Source organism: Scyliorhinus torazame, chromosome 3 (genome assembly GCF_047496885.1).
Source record: "Scyliorhinus torazame isolate Kashiwa2021f chromosome 3, sScyTor2.1, whole genome shotgun sequence".
NCBI lineage: Eukaryota > Metazoa > Chordata > Chondrichthyes > Carcharhiniformes > Scyliorhinidae > Scyliorhinus > Scyliorhinus torazame.
Window position 1 is genome coordinate 292,448,166 of NC_092709.1, and position 20,450 is coordinate 292,468,615.

Genomic DNA, 20,450 nt, shown 5'->3' on the forward strand with positions numbered 1-20,450 from the left:
TCTTATCGTTTGCACTGATGTGCTGGGATTCTCCATTATTGAGAATATTTATGGCGCCACCTCCTCCCGTTCTTTGCTTAATTGTTCACTACCATTCACTACTGAATGCAGCAGAACTAAAGAGCTTTGAACTGATCTGTTTGGTTGTGGAAACAGACATGAGGCAGGAATATGGAGGTATCCTCCCCTCAGCCCTGCAAGTAATTACAAAATGGTGAGTACTGTAGGTCACCAACACAGACACCCCAGAACATATGTTGGTATGCATACTCAGTGAATTTTCCTAAACATTTCTATAAGATACAGGCAGTTCAATGGCTGTTGAAATGTTTGACTGAAAAATGATCCGTTAATAAATGTTATGTTAGTCATAGTACTCTGATATGACAGACAGGAATTATGTGGCAATTTATTGTCTTAGTGTTATGTTATGAGCCAGGACTTTGAGATCCCCAAAGTGTATCATGGAGTTCACCTGACCCACAACTTTTAATAGATTGTGGTATGGGGAGCACGGTCCACTCTACAGAAATGGAAAAGTATTTTTTAAAGCAAAACAAAGCAACTCAAGTTAATTTTTAAAAAACATACAGTGAACATCTTAGCAACTATTAATTCAAATACAACCCCCAAAGACTGCAACACTAAGTAATCCTTTAAGCTTTCCTTTTAACATCCATAAGACTTAAACAAAACCTTTAAACAGAAGCACATCAGGTTAAAGTCACTACTGAGAGCAGTTATTAGTTTTAAATCACCAAAGGATCGATTTACAGTTTTTAGATTACAGAGAGAGAGACTCTTACACCTTCTGGCTGTGACTGCAGCTATCCAGCTCTGAAAACGAAACTAAAACACACTCTGCAGGAAACAGCCTAAAACGAAGTAAAAAGCTGACAGACAGCCCAGTACATTTCTTAAACACCCATTTCTTAAAGGTACTCTCACATGACAGTTACCAATCAGTTTATTATGGTTTTATTTATGATGAAATAGAGGACAATATTGGAGTCATTACTTCAATGTTGCTGAATAAGTGAGGTTGTTTCTATTTAATGCCAGTTGCACATATTGTAAGGATTGTTTCCTGTGACTTGGGGATCAAATTGCACAATTTTACCCAATCCTCAGTGAAGCTGTAGACCATTGTGATTGGCTATTACTGTCTCATGTTATCGCTGCACTCAATATTTATTTCATTGTTTTGCAGGCCAGGATAGAGGGCAATTAGTACCAGGTCAGCGGTAAGTGGCAGGATCATGGAGGGAATAATTCACATGGAGGCAGAGGAAGACTAAAGAATGAGGGGAGGGATTCTCCATTTGCCGACACCGAAATCGCAAAATGTGATTGGGCGGAGAATAGGTCTTGACGCCAAAATTGCGGTGGGTGCCGATTTGACGCCATATCGTGATTCGCCATCACCTCAACAGCGGCTTCAATGCGTATCGGAATGCACGTACAGTAAACACCATTTGCATATCATTATCGGGCCCGTCCCGGTATTCTCTAGGGCCTCCAAGATTGTCCTCCTCCGATGGGCCGAGTTTCCGATGGTGCGGTTCACTTGCGCCTTCACAAATTGTGAAACCGGTGTGTTGGCTGCTGGGGGAGAGAGAGAGGAGGTAGGTCATGGAGAGGAGCGACTGCGGACTGCTGGGCAGGACACTGGCCGGGCGGACTGGGACGGGAGTGGCCGAGGTGACCCCCTCACGGGGCAGGGGCAGTGTCCAGGATGGCTGCAGCCTGGGCTACAGGGCCAGTGCTGAGAGCTGCAAGAACAGCAATACGTTTCTTTGGAATTCTTTTTTCATCAGAGATCAGTGTGAAACTGTGCTAAAAGATGGGTTTGTCTGCCTTCCATTCAGGAAAGGAGAAGGAAAAGCTTAGTCAAAAAGGTTCAGGACAGTTCACTAATTTTATTTCCTTTCAGACAAGTGTTACATTCCTTCTAAATATATTCTGAGTGAATAGCCCAGCTATGAGATTCCATGGCATTCCGTGTTCCAATCTGTGATTTTGTTTTCTGGCTTGAGGTTTTTTTATATACAGGTCAATTCTTCCCACTTTTTCTATGTTTATTAATGTCTTCCAAAGTCTGTCTTTCAAGCTCTCTCTGGGTTCTTGTGCTAAATGGATGTGGGCAGGAAAATGATAAATTATACATTTCTCATGTTTGATTTCAAATGATCACTCAGAAGGTCTGTGCATTCAAAATGTGTCCCTCATGGGCAGCACGGTAGCACAGTGGTTTGCACTGTGGCTTCACAGCGCCAGGATCCCAGGTTCCCGTGTCTGCGTGGGTTTCCACCGGGTGCTCCGGTTTCCTCCCACTAGAAAGACGTGCTGTTAGGTAATTTGGACATTCTGAATTCTCCCTCTGTGTACCCGAACAGGTGCCGGAATGTGGCGGCTCGAGGCATTTCACAGTAACTTCATTGCAATGTAAGCCTCCTTGTGACAATAAAGATTATTATTATTATTGATGGCACTCGTTGTAGAGCATGCAACATACAAAAGCAAATCTAGATATCTGCTCACTGGTGTACTACAGAGCTTCTCTGCTCAAGACAGTGGAAGTGTTACTTCCCCAACATAGCTTGCCTTTACCCCTGCGTCAGATTATCTGGTGCTGGTAAATCCTGATCCATGCCTTTGTTAACCTGAGAGTAGACGATACCAATGCACTATTGGCTGGTCTTCCACATTCTAACCTATGTAAACGTGAGGTCGTCCAAAACTCTGATGCATGTGTCCTTGCTTGCACAAAGTCGCATTCTCCACTCACCCTTGGAGCCTGGTCAAGCAATGTCTTAATTTGAAAATTCACTTCCTTGTTTTCAAAACCTTCCATGGCCATGACCTTCACGATCACTGTAATCTTTTCCAACCTGCTGAGATATGTACATTCCTCTAATCTGGCCTCTTTTTTTTTCAACAAACAATTTTATTGAGGTATTTTTTGGCATTGTAAACAGTGACAGATTACAGAAAAATGCAAACATCAACGAAAAGCCAACACTTCAACCAAACCATAATGCACATACCCGCTCCTCTCCCATAGACACTACCCGCCTATTTATCCCCCCAACTCTACTCTAATCTCCCCCTCCCCCACCCCACCCCCCCTGCTAACGTTCACTCTCCCGCGAAGAAGTCGATGAATGGTTGCCACCTTCGAGCGAACCCCAGTACAGATCCCCTCAAGGCGAACTTGATTTTTTTTCCATACCCAGAAAACTTGTCCGAAAGCCATAGTTCGGTCTTCGGGGGTATCGCGACCCTCCATGCCAGCAGTATTCGCCGCGGGGCTATTAGGGAAGCAAAGGCCAGAACATCTGCCTCTTTCTCCCACTGGACTTCCAGGTCTTCCGAAACCCCGGAAATTGCCAGCCCTGGACTCATCACCGCCCTTGTTTTCAGCACCCGGGACATGACCCCCGCAAATCCCTCCCAGTACCCCCTAAGCTTGGGACATGCCCAAAACATGTGAACATGGTTCGCTGGTCCTCCTGCGCATCTAGCGCACTTGTCCTCTACCCCAAAGAATTTGCTCATCCGAGCTACCGTCAAATGGGCCCGGTGAATGACCTTAAATTGAATCAGGCCGAGCCTGGCACATGTTGCGGTTGAGTTTACCCTACTCAGTGCTTCCGCCCACAGCCCATCCTCCATCCCCCCGCCAAGCTCCTCCTTCCATTTGAGTTTCAGTTCCTCCGTCTGGGACTCTTACCCCTTCATGAGCACGTTGTAGATATCCAATACTCTACCCTCTCCTCCTTCTCCTCTAGAGACTATTCTGTCCTGGATCCCTATTGGCGGGAGGCGTGGGAAGGATGGGACCTGTCTGCGTACAAAGTCCCGCATCTGTAAGTACCTAAAGTCCCCTTACCAGCCCAAATTTCTCCTCCAAGCCCCTCAAACTCGCAAAGCTCCCCTCCAGGAACATATCGCACACCCTCCCCACCCCCGCCAGCCGCCATGTTCGAAACCCTCCATCCAGTTTCCCGGGGACGAATCGATGGTTATCACATATTGGAGCCCAGACAGACGCACCCACCCCCCCTACATGCCTCCTCCACTGGCCCCATATCCGCAGGGCCGCCCCCACTACTGGGCTGGTGGAGTACCGAGCCGGCGACAGCGGTAAGGGAGCCGTGACCAGGGCTGCCAAACTGGTGCCCCTGCACGAAGCCGCCTCCACTCGCTCCCAGATAGACCCCGTACCCACCATCCACTTCCTTATCATGGCTATGTTAGCCGCCCAGTAGTAGTTGATCAGACTCGGCAATGCCAGTCCCCCCTCGCTGCGGCTCCTTTCAAGCATCGCCTTCTTCACCCGCGGGGATTTACACGCCCAGACAAAGCTCATGATGATTTTGCCAGTCCTTTTGAAGAAGGACCGTGGGATAAAGATCGGGAGGCACTGGAAGGTGAACAGAAATCTAGGGAGGATTGTCATCTTTATAGTCTGCACCCTCCCCACCAGTGACAGCGGGAGTGCATCCCATCTCCGAACCTCCCTCTTCATTTGTTCCACCACTCTAGTCAAATTTAACTTATGCAACCTGCCCCAGTCTCGTGCCACCTGTATCCCCAAGTACCGGAAACTTTCCTCCACCAGCCTAAATGGCAGCTCCTTCAGTCTATTCTCCTGGCCCCTTGCCTGCACCACAAACATCTCACTCTTGGCAATATTTAATTTGTACCCTGAAAATCGGCCGAACTTCCTCAATGTTTCCAGTATATTTTCCATCCCGGCCAGTGGGTCCTACACGTACAGGCGCAGGTCGTCCGCATAGCGAGAGATCCTGTGTTCCACCCGCCCCCTAGTCATTCCCTTCCACCGCTTCGCAGCACTCAACGCCATCGCCAACGGCTCTATGGCCAGCGCGAACAGCAAAGGGGAGAGTGGCCACCCATGTCTGGTCCCGCGATGTAATCTGAAATAATCTGACATTATCCTGTTCATCCTAACGCTAGCTTTTGGGGCCTGGTACAATAGTCTGACCCAATTAACCAGTCCCTCCCCGAACCCAAACCGTCCAAGCACCTCCCACAAATAGCCCCACTCCACCTGGTCGAAGGCCTTCTCAGCGTCCATTGCCACCACTAACTACCTCCATCTCCTTGTCCGTCGAGGGCATCATGATCACATTAAGCAATATTCTCAAGTTAGCTGTCAGCTGTCTGCCTTTCACAAACCCTGTCTGATCGTCCCCAATCACCTCCGGTACGCAGTCCTCAATTCTAATCGCCAGGACCTTGGCCAGGAGCTTGGCATCTACATTGATCAGGGAGATTGGCCTGTATGACCCGCAGGATTCCGGGTCCTTGTCCCGCTTCAATATCAGCGAGATGGTGGCTTGCGACATCACCGGCGGCAGGGTCCCTCTGTCCCTTGCCTCATTAAAAACCCTTGTCAGGACCGGCCCCACTACCTCCGAGAACTTCTTGTAAAACTCTACTGGGTATCCATCCGACCCCGGGGCTTTCCCCGACTGCATGGCCTTTAGGCCCCCCAATACCTCCTCCGCTCGAATCGGGGCCCCCAACCCGTCCACTAGTCCCCTGCCTACTTTTGGGAATGTTAGTCCATCCAGGAACCTTTTCATCTCCTCCGGCTCTTCCGGGGGATCTGAAGTGTACAGCTTACTAGAAGTCCCGAAATATCTTATTCAGTCCTGCGGGGTCCTCCACTCTGCTCCCCTCCCCATCAACCACTCTACTTATTTCCCTGGCCGCCTCCCTCTTCCTGAGTTGCTGCGCTAGCAATCTGCTGGCCTTCTCCCCATGCTCATACACCACTCCCATTGCCTTCCTACTCTAATCTGGCCTCTTGTGAATTATAATTCTTCCACCATTGGTGACTGTGCCTTCAGTTGTTTAAGCCTCATGCTCTGGAATTCCCTCCCTACACCCCTCCACCTCTCGATCTTGATCTCTTTTATATCTACCCATCTGACCAAGATTTTGGTAATCTGATCGAATACCTCCTTCAATGGCTCCATGTCAAATTTTGTTTTATGATGCCTCTGCGAAGTGTCCTGGGATATTATATAAATATAAGTTGCTGTTGATCAGTTTGGGTTCTCTCCTTGAGTTCTCCTTCCAACAATTCTGTCAGGGTCTTCTTCTTTCAACAGTAAAATATTCCACCTTTAATACATTTCTCAAGGGATAGGGTTAACTTACACTATGGACAGGCCATATTGTCTTTATGAAGCTTCGTTTAAAAGCATAGTATCTAATAATATTCTGTGGGCCTTTAAACAATAATTGGAATCCACCCAAAAAACTGTCCATCTTTCTTTCAGTTTCTATGGTAATTTTCCATTACCATATCCATATTCCATATCCATAGAATCCCCACAGGGCCATTCGGCCCATTGAGTCTGCACTGACCCTCCAAAAGAGCATTCTACTTAGGCCCACTCATAACCCTGGGCGGGATTCTCCGAAATGGAGGCAGAGTGTCCGCGCCGGCGTGAACGCCGTTGCGTTTCACGACAGCGCAAAACGGGCGCGGGCACTACTGATTCTGGCCCCCACTGGAGGCCAGCACGGTGCGGGAGCAGTTCAAGCCACTCCAGTCTCCCTTTCTGGCGCCAACTGAGCACCACGCCGAACCATGCATGCGCAGTGGCGCTGCGCCAACCCGCGCATGCGTGGGGGACTTCCTCAACCTGCCGGCCCCGACACAACATGGCGCGGGGGTTCAGGGGCCGGCCTCGTAACATAATAGGGCTGGGGCTGGAGAGGCCGGCCCGCCGATCGGTAGGGCCCGATTGCGGGCCAGACCCATCGGAGGCCCCCCCCCCCCCGGTGAAGGAGCCCCCCCCCCCCAGGCTCCACCCCGACCCTGCGCGCAGAGTTTCCGCTACCTGCGAGCAGTTGTGGACGGCCCCAGCAGGACACTGCCGTTTCCACGCGGCCGCTCGGCATCAAGGCCGGAGAATCGGCGGCCCGGCTGCGGACAGTGGCCCTCAACCGCCGCTGCGCCTAACGCGCCGGCGCAAATGGCGCCGATTCTCTGCTCCTCGGAGAATTGCGTGCTGGTGTTGGGGCGGCGTGGCGCGGTTGTGCCGATTCTCCGGCCCGACCCGGGGCTCAGAGAATCCCGCCCCCTATGCCTGGAACCCCATGCATTGATCATGGCCAGCACATCTTTGGATTGTGGGAGGAAACCGGAGCACACAAAGACAGACACAGGGAGACATAGTCAATTTTCCAGTAAGAGATGTTTGTATATTGTTGGAACATGGTGCTCTATCCTATCAAAGTTCAAAGCCTAGATATTATAAACAAAAGCACAAATTTTTCTCTTGTAATTTTCCATACCATATTTGGTTGGCGCACATTATGAGCGGGATTTTCTGATCCTGAGGCTAAGTGTTGACGCCGTCGTAAACGCCATCGTGTTTTACGACGGTGTCAACAGGCCCCCAGGATCAGCGATCCTGCACCCTACAGAGGGCCAGCACAGTGAGCCGCTCCAGTTGCTGATATCGGCGTCAAACAGGCGGCGGGGATCTGCGCATGCGCGCTATGGCCGGCGCAAATTCACGCATGCGCGTTACGACCAGCGCAAACTCGCGCATGCGTGCTAGTTTCCTTCTCCGCACCAGCCCCGTCGCAACATGGCAGAGAGCTACAGGAGCCCGGCACGGAGGAACGTGGGCCCCCACCAGGAGAGGCCGGCCCGCCGATCAATAGGCCCCGATCATGGGCAGGCCATGGTGGAGGCCCTCCCGGGGACAAATCCCCACTCCCCCCCCCCCCCCCCCTCAACCAGGCCGCCCCCCCACAGGATGAACGCCGAGGTCCCGCCGGGTAGGACCACATGTGAACGCCACCTAACCGACTCGGCCCATCTTGTCGGCCACTCTGCCCATCGCGCGCAGAGAATCGCCGGGGGGGGCCGGAGAATCGGCGGAGCGGCGTCACGTGAATCACGCCCCCCCCAGGGATTCTCCGACCCAGCCCGGGTCAGAGAATCCCGCCCAATGTGTTTCTCTCAAAAGAGTTCGGTTTCAACTCTGGGATTGGCAAGATCATAGAATCATAGAATTTACAGTGCAGAAGGGGACCATTCAGCTCATTGAGTCTGCACTGGCCCTTGGAAAGCGTACCCTACCTCAGCCCACACCTCCACCCTTTCCCTGTAACCCAGTCACTCCACCTAACCTTTTTTGACACGAAGGGCAGTTTAGCATGGCCAATCGACCTAACCTGCACATCTTTGAACTGCGGGAGCAAACCGGAGCACCCAGAGGAAACCCACTCAGACGCGGGGAGGAAGTGCAAACTCCACACACACAGTGACTCGAGGACGGAATTGAACCAGGGACGCTGGATCGATGGGTTGATTTTAGAAAACAGCACTGAGATGTTTCCTCATTGCAGCTCCTTTCACTGTGAAGTGTAATAGACAATATTGTCGATTTGTTTGCCCTGAACCGATATTAAACTGTTTTTTGTCCAGCAAAGTGAAGGTGGTAGAAATGTTCCCCGACTAGCCTCTGTGGATTCAGTCGTCTGCTGGGTGTGATCTTCCACCAGGCAGTGTCTCCCGCCCTGTGGTTTCTTTGTCGCTGCTCCACCTCTTGCTCTATTCCCAAAGACAGCTCTCCAGGATCAACCATTCCTACAGGCCCATTACGTATTGGGAAACGAGCAACAGCAGAGCAAAACCAACAAATCCTTTCCTTGTGCGAATGAAGGGAATGTTTCAGGATAGAGTATAGTAAACAAAAATTGCACAGAAGCAGGAGCCAAAGATACAAAGCCAACAAATAACCAGCAACATGGGCGAAATTCTCCGTTATTGGCGCAAAGTCTGCCGATCGGCGCCAAAAACGGCGCACATCCGACCTGCATCACGCCGCTCCAAACGTCTCGAAGTCTCCGGCCCGGAATGGGCTAGCAGCGACGTGACGGGATCCGCGCTTGCTCATGTGGTTCACGCCGTGCGGCGTCATACACACCGCACGGCGTGACGGCTCATCAGGACGTGCTGCTCCCCCCCACCCGACCGGAACACCCGACCGGATGGCCGGCCGCCGCTCAGCCCCGAGGTTCCAGTCACGGGATGTGGCGGCGCTCCTGGACGCAGTGGAGCAGAGGAGGGAGGCCCTGTATCCCGGACACGGCCGCAGAGTCGCCCCACGCCACAGCCGGCGTCTGTGGAGGGAGGTGGCAGAGGCCGTCACCGCTGTGGCCCTGACACCACGGACAGGCACCCAGTGCCACGTGAAGGTGAACAACCTCGTCAGAGCAGCCAGGGTGAGCCTCCCCCCCCCCGCCCGATATCCATATCCCCCATATCCCCATATCCCCCCTCCCTCATATCCCCCCTCCCCCATAGCCCCCATATCCCCCCTCCCCATGACCCCCATATCCCCCCTCCCCCAAATCCCCCATATCCCCCCTCCCCCATATCCCCCCCATATCCCCCCTCCCCCATATCCCCCATATCCCCCCTCCCCATAACCCCCCTCCCCCATATCCCCCATATCCCCCTTCCCATATCCCCCCTCCCCCATATCCCCCTCCCCCCATATCCCCCCTCCCCCATAGCCCCCCTCCCCCATATCCCCATATCTCCCCTCCCCATATTCCCCCTCCCCCATATCCCCCATATCCGCCTTCCCCCATTTCCCCAAGTGAATCCAGCCCTAACCTTAACCTCTGCAATACACGCACAACCGATGGCGTGCATTCATATACCTGTCTAACACTGTTGCCTTTTACCCCTGCCACCACCCCCCACAGGAGAAGCGTGCACACAATACCAGGGAGCATGTGAGGACTGGAGGAGGCCCCGCTGATGAGAGGCCACTGACTGAACACGAGGAAAGGGCCCTGGAACTGGCTGGCTGGACCTGAGGACCGGGAGGTTGCTGATGCAGAGGTCGGGGGCCCACCAGCAAGTGAGCCACCGACAACCCGTCCCCATATCCCCCCTCCCCCATATCCCACCTCCCCCATATCCCCCTCCCCCATATCACCTGATCACTGCCTGTGTCTAACCATGCATGTTTCATTGTGTATCGCAGGAGCAAACGTCGCGGCACCCATCCCCGCAGATGCAGACCGCCCGCATGATGCCCCTCGGAGACCACGGGAGATGGAGAGACCCGGACCCTCCGGCATGCGACGCCCGCAGGATGCCCCTCGGAGACTACTGGAGACGGAGAGACCCGGACCCTCCGGCATGCGACGCCCGCAGGATGCCCCTTGGAGACCACTGGAGACGGAGAGACCTGGAGCAACAGGGAGACGATGCCCCGGTCTCGTGCGGGTGCGTCGAGAGGGGCAGCCACAGGCCCCCGTCAAGCCGAACCAGGACACCACTACCCAGGACACCCCTACCCAGGACACCCCTACCCAGGACACCACTACCCAGGACACCCCTACCCGGGACAGCACTACCCAGGAAAACAAAATACCGGACAGTGACACAGATTCGATGGGTGGAGACGAACCGCCACCCCAAAGTGCCATGGACTCAGAGTGGGACGAAGAGCACGACACAACGCCACTGCTGTCACCAACACCCTCCAGCATCGCAGAAACACTCACCTCGGTTGGGCACTTTAGTGATGAGGCGTCTGGTACACTCACTGGTGCACACAACACAGCCGTCCCGGTACAGCAGGCGGAGGTAGGAGCAGCAGAGGGGGCCGGGCGGTCGGAGGGCAGCCCGGAGCATGCGAACATCTGCCGCCCAGATGGATCCCGGGTTCCTGGAGTTACCACACCCACCCATAGATCCGATGCAACCACCGAACCGGAGACAAGCGAAGAGGGTGACGGCAGGCTTGTGGCGGCTGCAGTCGCAGGTGGAGGAGTCCACCCGCGTCCAGGAGCTGGGAGTGGTGCTGGTCATACGTGCCACCCAGGCCGACACCGCACGGGTGGCGTCCGCGGTGGAGGCAATGGGTGCGACGGTGTCAGACATGGGGAACGGTTTGCGAGTCCTGGGGCTTTCCGTGCAGGCGGCGTCTGTGGCCCAGGACATGGCTGCCCTCTCACAGGAGGCCATGAGCCAGCGCCAGCGGCAGATGGCAGAGGCGCTCAACGCCATAGCCCAGTCTCTGCAGGCCATGGCCCAGTCTCAGCAGGCCATAGCCCAGTCTCTGCAGGCCATGGTCCAGTCTCTGCAGTCCATGGCCCAGTCTCAGCAGGCCATCGCTGAGGGCATCGGCGCCATTGGCCATGTGCGAGCCAGCGTCGCACAGTCACAGACAGGGTTTCCCAATCCCCTGAGCTCCATGGCTGCAAACCTGCAGACCCCTGTCGATACCAGCACGGGCCTCCAGGACTGGCAGCGCCAGATGTCGGGGGGGCGTCAGATGGCCAGTCCGTTCGCATCCCCCACCCATGTAGAGGCCTGGGGGCCATCGGGCACCCCGAGGGAGGAGGAGGTGCTGTGGTCCGTCCCGGGTCCCCCTGTAGGGGAGGTCCCGGAACACCGCGACACCTCGGACTCCCCCCCCCTTCCGCCCCAGGTGCATCGGGTGGGCAATGGGCAGGACAGGCTGGCAGCTCGCCATCCCAGTCGCCCGGGCCGCAGCCTGGCCCATCTAGGCGAGGACGCCCCAGGAAACGGCCGCAAAAGGGATCCCGTGTCAGAGGGCAGGAATCACAGGAGTCCACCTCCAGTTCTGCTGTACCGTCTGAGGAACCACATAGACGTAGTCATAGGTTCCGTAAGGCCAAACAACTAGACACTGAGTAAGTTGGCACGGGTGCAGGGCACCGATGAGTTTTAGGGGCTAGGGCACGTGCATGAACTCCGTTCGTTATTAAAGTCAATGTTACGACAGGGTGCTTTCAGGGGTGTGGGCCGGAGAGGGCAAGGTGTCAGAGATTTACCGAGAGATGAGGGAAGAGGGGGAGGAGTCGGTGGGCGAACTAAAAGGAAAGTGGGAAGAAGAACTAGGGGAGGAGATAGAAGAGGGTATGTGGGCTGATGCCCTAAGCAGGGTAAATTCCCCTTCCTCATGCGCCAGGCTTAGCCTGATTCAATTTAAGGTGCTACATAGAGCACACATAACGGGAGCAAGATTGAGCAGGTTCTTTGGAGTGGAGGACAATGTGGGAGGTGTGGCGGGAGCCCGGCAAACCACGCACATATGTTTTGGGCGTGCCCGGCACTGGAAGGGAGTGACGGGAGTGATTTCGCGGGTGGTGAAGGCCCGGGTCAAACCAGGCTGGGGGTTAGCTCTATTTGGAGTTGCGGAAGAGCCGGGAGTGCAGGAGGCGAAAGAGGCCGACGTTGTGGCCTTTGCGCCCCTAGCAGCCCGGCGCAGGATCCTACTCATGTGGAAGGAGGCGAAACCCCTCGGACTGGAGGCCTGGGTAAATGATATGGCGGGGTTCATTAAACTGGAGCAGATAAAGTTTGCCCTGAGAGGATCGGCTCAAGGGTTCACCAAGCAGTGGCAGCCATTTCTCGACTACCTAGGGGAACGTTAGAGGGAAGACAGATGACCAGCAGCAGCAACCCAGGGGGAAGGGGGGGGGGGGGGGGGGGAGGGGGGGGGGGGGGGGGGGGGGGGGGGGGGGGGGGGGGGGGGGGGGAGAGGGGGGGAGGGGGGGGGGGTTTAGTTTAGTTTAGGTCAAAGATAATGGGGTTTTGTTACTTGTGTATTGTTAAAAATTTCTGTATTGTTATTGTTGCGTTTGCTTTGTAAGAGGGGAAAAATTGTTGTTTGGGAAAAAATTTCAATAAAACATATTTTTTTAAAAAGCCAATGTTACACCTACAGAAGCTTCCTTTGTGCTCAGTCCAAAGCGTGCGGGGGTGTCATGTACGTTGAGCGCAAGTATGTGTGTGAGGGGTGGTCTTACCTCAGCCCCAGGTGAGTCTGCCCCCTTCCCCCTGGGCCGCAATCAACATCCCCCCGGGCAGAGGACGGGACCGTGCGCTGCAGTGTCACAGCCGCAAGCAGGGATGGTCCGGGTGGATGGTGGTACTGTGGCCATGGGTCAGACATAGTCCAACGATGTAGAGCCAGGAGCTCACCGCAGGGCGGGTTGTCATCATCCTCCATGGCCTGCAATAGACACGCGTCCACCGGCAACTGTGTGAGCCCGGCCGTTGTGCCGCAGGTGGATCGGCAATGGGGGGGTGGTGTGCATGCGGGTGGGGTGGGTGGGATTGGGGAGGGGGGTGAGGGTGCTGGGTGGGTGGATGGGTGGTGGGTGTGGGTGGTCGGCTGTTGCCATGGTGTGCGGTCTGTGGCCATACTACCCGATTCCCACGCCCATCTAGTCAGTGAAGAGGGCGGCTATCAGCCTGTCCCGTGCCCGCTGGCCCAGCCGGTAACGGTGGACAGCCACCCGCCCGTGTCTAGCCCGTCTGCCCTGACCATTGCCCCCATCCCCCCTCATCTGGGGAGGACTGCGCCTCTTCCTGCTGCTCCTCCACTCTGCCCTCCTCTGCCTGCGGCACATCGCCCCTCTGCTGGGCTATGTTGTGCAGGACGCAGCACACCACAATGATGCGGCCGACCCTATCTGACCGATACTGGAGGGCGCCCCCAGAGAGGTCCAGGCACCTGAAACGCATCTTCAGCACGCCAAAGCACCTCTCTATCACTCCCCTTGCTGCTACATGGGCATCATTGTAGCGGTTCGCCGCCTCATTGCGTGGCCTCCGTACAGGCGTCATCAGCCACGATCGCAATGGGTAGCCCCTGACGCCCAGCAACCAGCCCCTCAGCCGGGGATGGCGTCCCTCGTACATGCCGGTAATGGATGACCGCGACAACACGTATGAGTCGTGTACACTGCCCGGGTAACGGGTGCAGACGTGCAGGATCATCATGCGGTGGTCGCAGACCACCTGTATGTTTATCGAATAGGTCCCCTTCCTATTGGTGAACACGGCCCTGTTATCTGCAGGTGGCCGCACGGCGACGTGCATCCCATCAATCGCGCCCTGGACCATGGGGAACCCGGCCACGGCAGAGAAGCCCACGGCCCGGGCATCGTGGCTGGCCCGGTCCACAGGGAAGCGGATGTAGCGGTGCGCCATGGCATATAGGGTGTCTGTCACTGCCCGGATGCACCGGTGCACCGATGTCTGCGATATGCCGGACAGATCCCCACTCGGTGCCTGGAATGACCCCGTTGCATAAAAGTTCAGGGCCACTGTAACCTTGACGGACACGGGGAGAGGGTGTCCCCCGCCAGTGCCACGCGTGACAGGTGTGCCAGCAGGTGACAGATGTGTGCCACGGTTTCCCGCCTCATCCGGAGTCTCCTCCTGCATTCCCGGTCCGCGAGGTCCTGGTATGACTGCCGGGGCCGGTACACACGGGGGCGCCCTCGGGTGCCTCCGTTGCCGTGGGGCCGCGATGTCCTCCTCCCCCTCCTCGTCCTGTCGGTCAGGTGTCCCTCCAGCCTGGGCGGCTGCCGCCTGCCCCTCTGCGGCAGCCTGCGCCGCCTCTCTGGCACGCTCCTCCTCCTCCTCCTCCTCATCCAGGGCAACATAAACATTAGCGGCTGCCACCACTACGGCCATCATCGCTGGCTGATCGGAAAACATGACGGCCTGGTGGAAGGGGGGGGGGGAATGACGACATGCCCCCTCCTCCCCCCAGCCAGGTGGCATGGACCGCATGGGTCCAACTGTTGGAGGCTGGCACCTGGCCAGGTGGACCAACTCACTTGCTCTCGCACCCCAACTCCCCGGCACGGACCCCCCCATCCTCCTCCCGGCACCGACCCCGTCCCCCCCATCCCCCTCCCCAGCACGGACCCCCCCATCCTCCTCCCCCGGCACGGATTCCCCCATCCTCCTCCCCGGCACGGACCCCCCCATCCTCCTCCCCGGCCCTCCCTGGCATGGACCCCCTCCATCCCTCCTCCCGGCACGGACGTCCCCATCCTCCTCCCCGGCACGGACCCCGTCCCCCCCATCCTCCTCCCGGCACGGACCCCCCACATCCTCCTCCCCGGCACGGACCCCCCCATCCTCCTCCCCGTCACGCACCCCCCCCCATCCTCCTCCCCGGCACGGACCCCCCCCATCCCCCTCCCGGCACGGATCCCCCCATCCTCCTCCCCGGCACGGACCTCCCCATCCTCCTCCCCGGCACGGACCCCCCCATCTTCCTCCCCCGGCACGGACCCCCCCCATCCTCCTCCCCGGCACGGACCGCCCCCATCCTCCTCCCCGGCACGGACCCCCCCCATCCTCCTCCCCGGCACGGACCCCCCCATCCTCCTCCCCGGCACGACCCCCCCATCCCCCTCCCCGGCACGGATCCCCCCATCCTCCCTCCCCGGCCCTCCCCGGCACGGACCCCCCCATCCTCCTCCCCGGCACGGACCCCCCATCCTCATCCCGGCACGGACCCCCCCCCCATCCTCCCTCCCACGGCACGCAACCCCCCTCCCGGCCACTCCCCCGGAGCCCAGCCCACTCTACCACACACCCCCCCCCCCCCCCCCCCCCCCGCCGCACACACACACACACAACCCTACACACACCTCTCCCCCACACATTCACACTGCGGCCACCGCCATCGCCTGCCCAGCGGCCATCCCCCCAGGCCGTCACCCACCTCCACGCTGGTCGGCGTAAACCTGAGCACTGGTTGACGCCGATTAAAAGGAGGTTTGATTTACCCGACGTGACCCGTCATCACGTCGACGGGACTTCGGCCCATCCGGACGGGGAAAATATCGGCAGGCCCAAAATCGATTGCCTTGCGCCCACCCGTGCCATTCTCCGAGGTCTGCGACGCCCATTGACGCCCCGCCGACTTTTCTCCCTTCGGAGACTTCGGCAAACCGGCGGGGGCGGGATGCACAGCGGCCAACGGCCATTCTCTGACCCGCTGGGGGGGTCGGAGAATGACGCCCCCTGTCTTTCATTCCTCTGGTAAGGGTGAGTTTTCACTGCCCATGTGTGCCCTGTTTGTTATGCAAGGAGCGACTAAGGTGCTGAGGTGAAGCAAACCAGAAACTGGTCCTGCATGATGTGCAGAACCTAATTTGAGGCTTTACTTTCAACTTGGAATGCTTCCACCGCTGATATTGCCACCAACAGAACCTCCTCTACTGGCATTCTGGACGCAGCATTTCCATTTGGACAAGTGCACGGGTTTCCAGACAGCCTTAGTGATGATTCAGTCGGCTGCTTAGCGCTCAGTACACAGCCGAATTTCGAGGCTGAGGCTTCAGTTTGATTGCTGTTTCAGCTGTATCCTGGAGAAAGATTGTTCTATTTTTCAGACCTGTTCATCTTTCATCTGAAATCTGTGGTTTGCCCTTTATGTGGCCTTTCATGGGTCATTAGTCCTAATAATTTCATCCCAGTATATATCATTTTCTCTAACATGTTGGGAGCACTTGTGGAAGTATATATAAAAGAGATCGAATCTCGTTTGACAAATACTGCAAATATTTTGGTGTCATAGGATAGATTGCTTTCTATAAATATCTTTTACTTTCTCATTACAAAATGACGTACTTTATTGCATAGCCAATACATGACAATACAGGTAAAAGCTGAGAGATTTTGGTGGGGGAGGCCGTGGAGCTAAACCTGGAGCTGTTGGGATTATTGAACATCCATTCAAAATTACACTTCAAATCGGCAAGTGAATTGTATTATAACTTTAATGTTGTCAAAGACATTGCAGGTATATTACCCAGCTCACCTAGGCCACAACCAATGTTGGGGGCAAAATAGCCCCTTAGTTCCTTGAAATGCTTGTCAGAAATCTTGTCCTTTTCTTTGTTTCATTTTTACTTTTCTCAGAGCACTGGGGTGCTGGAACACCCTACGTATTCAGGCAGAGGTGAATGGGTCCGAATGCTACGGGATTTGGGATTTGGGTCATTTGGCAAACAAAATTGGTCAGTGGAAATCTTGGCCGGGATTCGTCAAGCCCGCGCCGGCTCGGAGATCGGAGTTGATGGTGAGACAGTCCGCGATGCCGGTCCGATGCCGGGACACGGTTCTCCGGTGTTCACTGTCAGCGTCAACACTTAGCCACGATTTTAGAGAATCCCGGCCAATATCTTGCAAAAGAGTGCATGGAATTTCACAATGTATATCCTACCTTTAACCATTTTGATTGGTAAAGAACAGGCAGTAGGTGGATAGATGGGGAAAGATGCCAACAGGATTGCTGATGCAGTATTGTAGAATTCAAGAAATTTCCTAAATCCCATGGCAATGGATTTAGCCATGGATGCTTATTGCATGAGGGAAAGGTGCATGCCATCTATAATTTTTTTACATTTATATCTCGTCTGTCATATACTCAAGGTTTTAGAGTCAGAGAAGTAGTCATATCCAATGTTGGAATATCGGATGCATGACAACCAATTTCGGCACTGTGAGGCCCCACAAACAGCAATATGATAAGGAACGTCTATTTTTATTTTAGTGATGTTGGTTCACGTGTAAGATGGTTCCTTGTATCTTTAACTGGATTAAGGGTTGAGGTAAACTGTGAGCAAGAGTGCAGAGGTTACAGGAAGACAAAGTGAATGTGGAGAGGTGAGCAACAGGCCCACGTGATGTCGAGCATTTTCAGAAAAACAAAGTGATAAGTCTCTTACCAGGACTGACGGAACAGAGCAATCTAGCGTTAGCGATACACACGTTCTTTATTGATGGGAGTGCCTCTGGACAAGATAGTTCAAAAGCAAAATGGATTTGAGGTTTCATTATGTAGCATATTGAAAAGCTGACGTTAAATATCTGGCCCGGAGCTGGCTCTCTCCTAATAGTGGGGATGGTGGTGTCACTGCAATATCACTGGATACAACCCAGAGGCCCAGGCTAATGCATTGGAGACATGGATTCAAATCCCACCATGGCAGCTGATGGAATTTGAATTAATTAGTAACTGAATTAATTCAGTTATTACCAGGGGCTGGTTTAGCACAGGGCTAAATTGCTGGCTTTGTAAGCAGACCAAGGCAGGCCAGCAGCACTGTTCAATTCCCGTACCAGCCTCCCCGAACCGGCGCCGGGAATGTGGCGACTAGGGGCTTTTCACAGTAACTTCATTTGAAACCTACTTGTGACAATAAGCGATTTTCATTTTCATTTTGAATAATGAGGTGATGATCATGAAGCTATCATCGATTGTTGGGAAAACTGATCCGGTTCACTCATGCCCTTTAGAGAAGGAAATCTGCCATCCTAACCTGGTCTGTGACTCCAAATCCTTAGTTACATGGTTGACTCTCAACTGCGCTCAAAGTGGCCACGCAGCCACTCAGTTCGAGGGCAATTAGGGAGGGGCAAAGAATGCTGGCCTTGCCAGTGACACGCACTTCTCATGAAACAATAAAGAATCTCAGCTGTTTGCAACAGATATCCTGGTGACCCTCCACTGCCATGATCCCTGGAAACTCTACTGTACCTGTTTCTTCTTTGTTCATGATACTCTGCCCCAGTCTTGAACCTTCTCCTCAACAAAATACTTCTGAAGTTACTATCTGGTGTTTGCAGCTCACTTTTGTCCCAGGTTAAATGGACACATCTCCTATTCATTTACTATCAATTCAGGTCCAACCCATGAGTCGCATTCTCCCCACTTACCACCCCCTACAATTTCCACAGCAGACAAAAAGGTTATGGAATGGAAGTATTGGTAGGAAACCTGTAAACTGCACCTTGTTGCTGTTTACCCCAAATGTAGTGCCTGTATCGTGACTTTTCAAAGTAATTTGAAATAAAACAGAAAATGCCAGGAATACTCAGCACTTGTGGAAGCATAGGTAGAGTTTCAGAAATTCTGTGATTTTCATATTTCCATCATTTTTGTTTTCCATTTCATATCTTCAGATTCTTCAGTATTATGATTTTGTGTTAGGAGTAATTTTAAACCCATATCTCCATGTATTGTTCTTTGTTCTTTAGAGGGATACGGCACAAGGAAGTGCTGAGGGTTTGGCAAAGGTTGATATCATGACCGGTACAGGCTTGGAGGGCCTAAGGGGCTGTTCCTGTGCTGTATTGTGCTTTGTTCTTTGATCTCCCAGAGGAAAACGGGCAAGTTGGCAGGCAAAATGTGCTGGTTACTTAACCTGCCTAGAAAGCCTATTATTCTCAATTTTAACCTGCTCTTCTAAACAGGTGACAAAGACAACTGTCAGAAGCATGCCTGAAATGTGAGGTTTCACAATTCCTCATTGGGACCAGAAGGAATTAGGACTTTCCACACACAAAGCTCAGGCATGTTGTGCCCGAGACTGCCTCGGTGCCCTCAATCCCTGCTGGGAGATTCTCTGAGGGAATCATTCGCCGTACTTATTGAGTGAGTGGGCAGGGAACCTGGAGAATTATAATTCACCCGACCTCATGCTGCTGCTGAAAGGCTGTGAGTTTACATCAATCCCAATTTCTCCGAGCCATTCTGAGCAAAATGGGGAAAAAATGTTCTGTGCCCCTAATGCCTTCTTTAATATGGTTTTGTGAATATGTTTAAAATGTTCATTTTAAGTTTAAATGTACTTTTAATTAAAAAAACCCAAGTTTTAAGTTAAAATTTGTACTTGGTAAGGCTTCTCTCCAAGGGGCGGAATGCAGCACAGTGGTTAGCACTGGGACCCATGTTCGATTCCCGGCTTGGGTCACTGTCTGTGCGGGGGTCTGCACCTCCCCATGTCTGCGTGGGTTTCCTCCCAAAAGTCCTGAAAGACAGGCTTGTTGGGTGAATTGGCCATTCTGAATTTTCCCTCAGTGTACCCGAACAGGCGCTGGAGTGTGGTGACTAGGGGATTTTCAAAGTAACTTCATTGCAGTGTTAATGTAAGCCTACTTGTGACAATAATAAAGATTATTATTATTATTGTCTTCCACCAGGGGGGTTTCACAGGACATTCGTAATGAGGTGGCGTTGATGGGCCCATTAATTTAACAAGTTCAACAAATTTTCCTTAAATGAATCCTCAGAGGACTTGAAAATTTGTGGAGGTTTGCTTCAATCCTTAATTGGTTCTTGCTGTCAAAGAATTAGCAAAGGTAGAAAAATTGACAATTCTGAAAAAAATTCTAAACATTCCGCAAATTTCTATAGGAGGAGAATTGGAGAATCATAGCATGGTTGCAGCATAGATTAAGGCAATTTAGTCCATCATGTCCCTGCAAGCCTGCTACAAGAACAACTCAATTAGCCACATCCCCACCCTTTCGCCTTAACTTTAACTTTGACAGGATATCAGCAGGGTCTCTGAAGGAATGGCATTGCTGTTATTTCTGTGGGATATTCTGTCAAAATTATGGCAGGGCATTGAGCGAATTGCTGCAGAAATTAAAGGCAAGTCAGAGACATGCAGAAAATGTTCCTTCTGTGCCTGAACTGTTGTGAACATACATCCAGCATGTAAGCCTCGTGTCTACCATATCCAAGGATGATGAGAAACACCTTAAAAAAACGACTAGTGTATTCTACAATATAATAAAT